The sequence below is a fragment of the Spermophilus citellus genome, assembly GCF_964194105.1.
Source record: "Spermophilus citellus genome assembly, chromosome: 1".
In the NCBI taxonomy this organism is placed as follows: domain Eukaryota; kingdom Metazoa; phylum Chordata; class Mammalia; order Rodentia; family Sciuridae; genus Spermophilus; species Spermophilus citellus.
In genome coordinates, this window is record NC_138182.1 from 116,504,271 (window position 1) to 116,513,328 (window position 9,058).

General features: G+C 36.8%; 1 pseudogene across 1 annotated transcript; it reads left to right on the forward strand.

The window, feature by feature from the left end:
* The first annotated feature begins 1,145 nt into the window (after window positions 1–1,145).
* Window positions 1,146–1,897, forward strand: LOC308647048 (olfactory receptor 2L13-like; annotated as a pseudogene). Its single transcript has one exon. The product of its transcript is annotated as an olfactory receptor 2L13-like (transcript).
* The last annotated feature ends 7,161 nt before the right edge of the window (window positions 1,898–9,058 follow it).

Below are 9,058 nucleotides of genomic sequence, written 5' to 3' on the forward strand. Positions count from 1 at the left end.
TTTCTACATATGAATAATAAGTTTTTCTATCACCAGTTTTTAAAAAAACCTGTCTTATTTCCAATGTATGTTTTTGGCATCTTTGTCAGGGATTGAATGACTATAGGTGTCTGTCTTTGTCTCTGTGTCCTCTATTCTGTATCATTAACAATTAGAAAAATGCAATTCAAAACTACACTGTGATCTTTTACATCATGCCACTCAAAATTACAGTCATCAAGAATATAAATAATAATAAATGATAGAGAAGATGTGGCAGAAAAGGAAAACTTTCATATTTGGGGATTATAAATTAGTAAAACACAATGGAAATCAGTATGGATGTTCCTCAAAAGGATAGGCATGGAACTACACCATATGACTCAGCTGTTCCACTACTTGGTATTTAGCCTGAAAAATTAAAGTCTTTATACTACTATGATACATGCATACCCAGGTTTATGGCAGTACAATTCACAATTCTCAAACTATAGAACCAGCCTTAGTTTCCATCAATGGGTGAATGGATAAAGAAAATGTGGTACATATACAAATAAAAATAAGCAAATAAAATATACATATACAAATAAAAATATACTTTTATTCATCCTTAGAATAAATAACCTATGTCAATTGAAGGAAAATGGATAGCTCTGGAGACCATTATGTGAAGAGAAAAAAAAACTGAGAAGTTCAAAAGTCATATGTTTTCTCTCATATGTGGAAGGTATAGAAGGAAAAGGAAATGAAAGAGGAATGAATGGGAATCTAATAAAAATCATAGGGAGATCAGTAGAAGAAAGGGACCAAGGGTAGAGAGGCAGAGAGGGCAGGGAGAAGTTCTAGGGAGTGATATCAGCCATATCCTATGGTTATACTATGTGTTTAAACAAATATTTAACAACAAATGTACAACTGTACATTCTGTACAACTGTAACACACCAATTAAAAATGGGGAAAGAGATAAAATCATATAAGCTACTATTACACATTTGTTATCTGAGTCATACAGATACTTATATAAAAATTCATTTAACAAAAGCTCTGTAGGATTAACCATTTGTTCTAAACAAATGCTAATAAACTAAATTTCCTTTATTCTCTTATTTTGTCATATTTATTACTTAGTTTTTTAAATTCATTTTTATTCAAGCAGTGCATTTTTATGGAGAAAGAGAACCAAACTTCTAATGATTTCATTTTGTTGGGGTTGTTACCCCAAAACCAAACTGGCCTACTTCTCTTGCTCCTGATCCTCTCTGTGTTTGTTCTCACCTGTTTGGGGAACTCAGGGATGACTGCCCTCATCTTCTTGGACCCCGGCTCCACACCCCCATGTACTTTCTCCTCAGCCAGCTCTCCCTCATGGACCTGATGTATATCTCCTCTACGGTCCCCAAGATGGCCATCAACTTCCTCTCTGGCCAGAAGAGCATCTCTTTCCTAGGCTTTGGTGTGCAAAGCTTCTTATTCTGGACCATGGCCAGCTCAGAAGATTTAATCCTGGCCTCCATAGCCTATGACCACTTTGTGGCCATCTGTTTTCCCCTCCACCATCCTATACATGTGAGTAACATGATGCATGGGAAGATGATTTTATGCCCTTCATCTTCCTTACTGCAGGTCCAGGGTCATCAATCATTTCTTCTGTGAAGTTCCTGCCATGTTGCCCCTGGCCTGTGGGGACACCTGGGTCTATGACACATGGTGTTTATGAGCACAAGCCTGTTTCTCCTTGTTCCTTTCCTTGGCATCACTGTGTCCTGTGGATGGATCCTTTTTGCTGTCTTCCATATGCACTCAAAAGAGGGAAGGAGAAAGGACTTCACCACGTGTGCCACACATTTAACTCTGGTGGCACTCTACCATACACCTTTTGCTTACACTTATCTCAGTGATACTGCCAGTTATAAGTGATGAGTTCTGCTCCTTCACATGTTGAACTATAACATTAGAGAAGCGCTCCAAGACAAGAATATAAAGCAGGGTTTACTTAAAAAGGGGGTAACAGACTTCTCCAGGAGGGAGAAGGGGGCTATAGCTGGTATCCTGGTATGGCAAGAAGTAAGGGTGTTTTTCCTTTTTATGTGTCTTAGGCTTCCTTTGTTCTACTCTCTTCCCCTTTTTCCTTATTGTGTATGTGACTAGGCCCAGGAAATGCTTGGTGGGATGGCCAAAAGGTGGGAAGCCAGTCTGGAGGGGCCATGGAAGAGTGATCTGGGCAAGAAGGGTATGTAATTAGTAACTCCCTGTAGGGAGTGACAATTTCTGGGATAGGTTACCTTAGCAATAGGTTGAAGCAGGGTCAGGTTCTTGATAAGGTTGGATAAAGGGCTCTGTGGGAATTAACATTTCAATTCCTCCATCCTGTATATCTGACTCTTGCCTATATTCCGAATTCTGGCTTCATTTTCCCCTCTAATTTTAGAAACTTCTTACTGCTGTGAGGAAAAGGGACAATGATCATCTGGCTGCTTTGAGCTGAGAGGGACAATGTGAGATGCCGCAAGCAGTTTGAAGTTTCCTTTTACAAGTCAGGTTGAATTGAAGTCTGTTTGGGGAAGACTAGTTTGTAAAGTTATTTCAGGGCAGGTGCTTCTATAAAAGATAAACAAAAAGACATGAGTACTAAAATGAGATTAATACAAAATAAATGTTGCAACATCTAGAACATGTCAATGAATATTATGAAAATAATAGAATGTCTTTCACCCAGAGGTTTGAGGGTTAGGTTGTCTCCATAACTAGACTGGAGAGAACAAGGCCTTTATTTGGGAATGTAAATCTTTAACATTGTCTGTTATCAGGAATTAAAGCACAACATTTAACTTTTAATGTCACAGAGGTTTACCCTTTTAAGACGTAGTTAAGTTACTTAATGTCATTTAATTTTGTAAAGTCTTTCTACTTGTATGACTTCTATGTTTAGTAGAGATCTCTTTATTTCTGTTACTTAGCGCTAGATAATCATACTATCCCTAAGTAACAGAAATAAAGGGATCTATTAAGCTTACCTGTGTAGGTTAGGAATAAATATAGGCCTTAAACTAATTAAAAACTTCTGACTCTGGTAATTTCTCGTGATAGTTATCAGGCATTCTTCCTAAGAATCTCTTATAATCTTTTGTAGCTTCAAGTTTTACTTATTCTTGGGGGTAACACAAGTGTATATATCTTAAGTTACATTTAACTTTCTTTCTTTTTTTTTAATGCCAAGAAATGGCTGTGTTTTAGTTTAACTGTTTTTGCTAAGTATTCAAAATCATGCTGGTCAAAATTGACTTCCGATCTACTGTTAAGAGTCAGGTGAGTTTCCATGGGAGTCACTATTGTGAATCTTGAGAGCAGCCTCTTATCTCTGTTAGTGCCATTTGTGCTAGAATGGTTCACATTCTTGCTGACTATGTGAGTTCTCTTGGAAGTATCATAGATGTCTACCTTCTCCAATGACCCTCCTCCTCTTCATAGCAAGTGCACCAATTGGCTTTTTGTTCTCCAGTGGTCACATTAATCTCCCTGATCAGGAGGTTGTGTGGCCCAGAGTTGCAAAGCTCTTCAGAGAAGTTCCCTTGTTCTCTGGATTCAGACTGATTTAGAATGCAAGAGACAAATATTGGATTTCTTGGCCCTTTTAATTTAACTCTAATTTTTAAGTCCTCATCTTAAACATCCAGCAAGTCAGTTTCACCCATCTTAAAGTAAGAGTACTGGGCTTTAACTTCAATGTCTATAATCTTACAGTCATTGACCCCTTTTATTAATTGGGGTCTGTATTTTCTTATGTGTCCTGTGGGTGTGGTTTATTATCTTAAATTAATCCAGGTTGTGTGTTCTTGAAGCAATACCTCTGCAAAATATTAAAAGGCAACATTTACACCATTTATAAAGAGAATGCAAAATGAAATTCACAAACGTAAAAACATATTTAGTTGATGTAATAGCTACCTTGAATTTTTGCTGAGTTATACATTATATCCTTTTTAGGTCAATTTGAGGTGGCTAAGGGAACAAAAGCATCAGGCAACCTGTGTGTGTGAAAGAACAACCAATCAGATGCCAATAGACACGCAGTGATGATGCCTGATATGACCACCTGTCAATCAGCAGGGTCTCCTGATCAATCCTGGAAGGACACAGATCTCAGCAAGATTCCTTAACCAACCCCAGGAGGACAAGGGACTTGAACAACCTCTCTTTCCTGTCCCAATTCCTCCCTTCCTGCCCTATGCTCAATAAAATTCCAATCTGACTGAGGCTGGGCATGATTCCCCCAGACCTGCTCTGTTGAATTGGAGGGTCTTGCCCAGGAGTGAATCTCAATAAAACCTTGTTCAGCTGCCTTTAATCTGCTTCATTTTGATCACTGGTGCATGATCTAACAATCTCCTGTTTGAGACCACAGTAATTCTTACAACAAAAATCAATTCTTTTAACACAATTTCAATTAACTGAAGTGTGGCCTACTTTGGAGTCATTCTGCTGTGTAATAAGGTGGGTGGGCAGAGCCTTATCTCAGGTAAGGTTGGGCTCTTCATAAATCTTAAGTAAAGTGTTGTAGTTTTGAAGCTGATTTTTGCGTCTTAAATATCATTTTATAAAGTTTACATATATTGTTTTTTGAGTCCACATGAATTTTAGCTAGCATAATAAATTACATTTAAAAGTAAATTAAAGAAAAGCTGAGAGCTTTTAACCTTTTTTGTAGAGAAGTAGCAAATGCTTTTATTGATTAGTCTCTCATTTACTTCAAAATATATTGAAATTTTACACCAGTGTAAAAGTTAACAAGTCCAGTTATGGATCAGTAAGTGTTATAAATAAATCCCCAATAAAATTTGTAATCCTTATAAGTCTAAAATTACCATACAACTTTAATTTGGAGAACACAAGCTTGATATATATATATCAAGCTTGTGTTAATTAAATATATATATATATATATATATATATATATATATATATATATATATATTTAATTCTTCTACATTAAACACTTGTATATCTGGAAGATATGAACACAGTTAATATACAAAGAGGAGTAATAGCACTACAATTGCATTGATGTTTTTATATTAACTGTTAACTTTTAAAGAAAAATCTAGACTTTGTAAAAATGCAATATTCCAAAATAACAGTTGTTTAACCACAGTTGTATAAATCTTAATTTCTTTAAAATTAGATGTTCTAAAAAAATAAAACTTAACAGACACCATGTTAGGAAATTAATGTTTTAAGAAATTTCTTGTACTTTAACATATAGATTAATCTTTAGTGTATTAACATTTGACCTTAGGGAAAAAACTTAAATAGCTTTGAATTATTGTTCCATATATGTAAATAACCAACTTAGTATCATACAAACTTGTTGAAATTTGCTCTTTATTTACACAGATGTTCTTTATCACTTACTTTAACTCTTTTTCTTTATTTCATCAAATGATGACTTTCTTACCCCAAAACACCTACTTTTCCTTCTATTGAATAAAGTTTTCATATCTAGAACCTTTTAATATCTCTTTCCCATCTGTTAACCCCCTTTTCTGTTCACATTTTGAAACAATCCTTGTAAATTTCTAAATTTAGACTCCATTTTAATGAGAAGAAATACTTTATGTTATTTACAGTACTCTAATTAAAAACGCAGTTGAAATTTTTGGGCCCCTTTGTAAACAGAATCACAACTGTTTACCATGTTATGAAAACATACACAATTTTCCCTTATATAGAATTATATCTGTTGCGATTTTAAACTGTTAGTAACCTTGTTTTCAGTGATGACAAAGCAATTTTAAACTCTTTTCTTATTTTTCAATTTGTAAAAACACCAATAATGCTACTCAATGGAATTTAAGGACTTAAGAGAACTTGATGTTATAATTCAATAGTTTACATTGTAACCTTGTAAATTAATCAGATGTCTAACAAACACATTTATGAGAAATCCCAACTCAAAATTAACTTACTTATTTTTACCAAAATATAAGACAAGTGTATTGACCAGTATTAGCCATCTCTCCCTTGTTGAAGAAAAGTCCCAGAAACAATGGATATTTAACTTTTATAAATATCAATACTTTATTAGTTCCTTGAACAACTAGAGAGACTTGTGGGTTAAGTAATTTCAAAGATATCTTTACTTTTATTTGTTTACCCAATCTAAACTGAACCTTCTTAAATCATGTGAATTAAGGTATTTGGATCCTTTTTTTAAAATTTATGAGCACTCCTTATTTATCTATTCATAATGTATGGATGCACACACATGTGGACAGAAAACACAATACACAGTATGCACACAACCAAAAGTGAAGGCCTTGTAGCTTTCCCAAGGTGAATCTCCATGGTGATGTTATAAATGTTTAAATAAATGAATAAATAATTTTTTAAAAACCTCTTTGGTTGAATAAAATATAGGACTGATCAGAAAAACTTTATTTTAGGTTTGTAGAATCAAAATTATGAGCTAAAAAAATACAGAATCTAAGAAAAATCAAGACTCCTACCTAAAAAAAAAAAAAAAAAAAAGACACGGCTGGTAACAATTTTAGTAAATTACTGTACAATTAACTTTTTGGTTTAGTCTAGTAAAAGTTCAGGTAAAAGACATTCCCCCCCCCCCTTGGGCTTCAGATTAGTCTCCTACTAAACCTGCAGTCTTCTTCCATTTACATTTCAATGTAAGTCCTGGCTAAGATCTGAAAAGAGCTCAGGAAAACCACTGTTCTGAGCAGAAACCTCATGCCCAAGACATTTTAACCATTTTTGCTAGTTGGTAACCCACAGGTCTGGATGTCAAAAATTATGATACCTTATTTTCCATTATTTTTGAGACCAAAGCTACTATGTTAAGCTTCTTACTGAGATAAGCTACTTTCTGTTGAGTAGGTCCATTCTCTTGTGTGACATTCCTAGGGCTATTTCTCCTCTCTCAGTGACAAACAGGTTAAATTTTGCTTCATAGGTAAGTTGAGCACAGTGTCTTGAAGTAAGTCCCCTTTTCAATGTCTGAAAACTTTTACAATGTTTTGGTTCCCATATCAGGGCAGTGGTTACTTGGTGTAGAGTTCCTTTAATGAGACTGTAAAAAAAAGGCTTAGCCATTTCCCCATTCCCAGAAATCTAAAGCCTATAGTATCCAGTATTCCTAGGTAGTCTCTGAGTTGCCTTGTGGTCTGAGGTAGAGGGTATTTTCCTGTGGGGTTACTCTTTCCTGTCCTAGCTTGCAGATTCCTTGAGATAGCTATAATCTTAAAGTGGGAACAGGTGGGCTGGAGGGGCCAGGGAGGAGGGATTCAGTCAGGAAGGGGGTGTAATTAACAACTCCCTGTATGGAGTGACAATTCCTTGGACAGGTTACCCTAGCAATAGGTTGGAGCAGAGGCAGGTAATTGATAAGAGGAGGGGGAAGGGCTCTGAAGGAATTACCATTTCAATCTCTCCATTCTCTGGATCTGATCCTTGCTTATCTGCCTATCTAATTCTGGCTTCTTCAGGCCCAGGAGTCTTGGCTTATCAGCACAGGATGAGAATCTAGCTGTCTTCTACACCATTATCACTCCCAATGTGCAATCACATCACCTACAGCCTGAGGACAAGTAGGTCCTGGGGGCTACAGGAAGAGTATGTGAAGAGTTCAACCCCAGGAAGAAGTGAGCATGACTGTCCCTGTGTTGAACCCTGATGCAAAGAAAAGACCACTGACTCCAATTTTAAATCAATTAAAGCAAACTTGTATTTGTGTACACAAAGAGAGCTGATCAGTGGCTGTCTCTCTTAACGTTGGCTAGAAAGCAGCCCCCCAGCTCTTCAGGAACAAGGTTTTATAGCACAAAAAGTTGCAAAGGGGAGGTATCTTGAGAACTTATAGTTAACAAGATTTTGACAAGCATAATACAAAGGCAGATAGCAGGTCAGTGATCTGCATGACATGATATTCACAATAGCTAGACTGTGGACCCAACCCAGATGCCCTTCAATAGATGAATGGATAAAAAAATGTGGCATTTATACACCATGGAGTATTATGCAGTACTAAAAAATGACAAAATCATGGAATTTGCAGGGAAATGGATGGCACTAGAGCAGATTACGCTTAGTGAAGCTAGCCAATCCCTAAAACACAAATACCAAATGTGTTCTTTGATATAATGAGAGCAACTATGAACAGAGCAGGGAGGAAGAGCAGGAAGAAAAGATTAACATTAAACAGAGACATAAGGTGGGAGGGAAAGAGAGAGAAAAGAGAAATTGCATGGAAATGGAGGGAGACCCTCGTTGTTATACAAAATTACATATAAGAGGTTGTGAGGGGAATGGAAAAATAAACAAGGAGAGAAATGAATTACAGTAGATGGGGTAGAGAGAGAAGATGGGAGGGGAGGGGAGGGGGGATAGTAGAGGATAGGAAAGGTAGCAGAATACAACAGTTACTAATAAGGCATTATGTAAAAATGTGGATGTGTAATGGATGTGATTCTGCAATCTGCAATTGGGGTAAAAATGGGAGTTCATAACCCACTTGAATCTAATGTATGAAATATGATATGTCAAGAGCTTTGTAATGTTTTGAACAACCAATAAAAAAAGAAAAATACAAAGTAGGGAATAAATTCAGATCCCAACATCAGAATTTATGAGGTGCTGCTGAGGTTTCAGAAGGGTTGTTATCTGGTCAAGGTGAGCTGTCGCGACCCCCTTGCCCGCAAGGAAGACGCAACACCAGGAATCTTCTTTCAGCCGTTTATTCGGATCCTCGAACTTTCTTCTACTACCCCCGGAAGCCCCTCCCAGCCTTAATAAAGTATCCCAAGGCCCAATGCAAAGCTGCCACGTGGAGCTTTCTCATAGGGTGTTAAAGAACCATGCGCCAACTCTCCCAAATAAGGAGTTGTTTGTCACAGACCACAACGAGGCCAGCGCCATCTTGTAATGGCGACCACAGTCCGCCGAAGCGGCTCACCACAGTTCCCCCTTTTGTTTTCTAAAAACAATACAGGCGAGAGTAGAGGTCCTATCCCACTGTGCAGAAAGGGCTGCATAGTATGGCTCAGCCCCAAGGAGGCGCCTTCCCCAGATCTG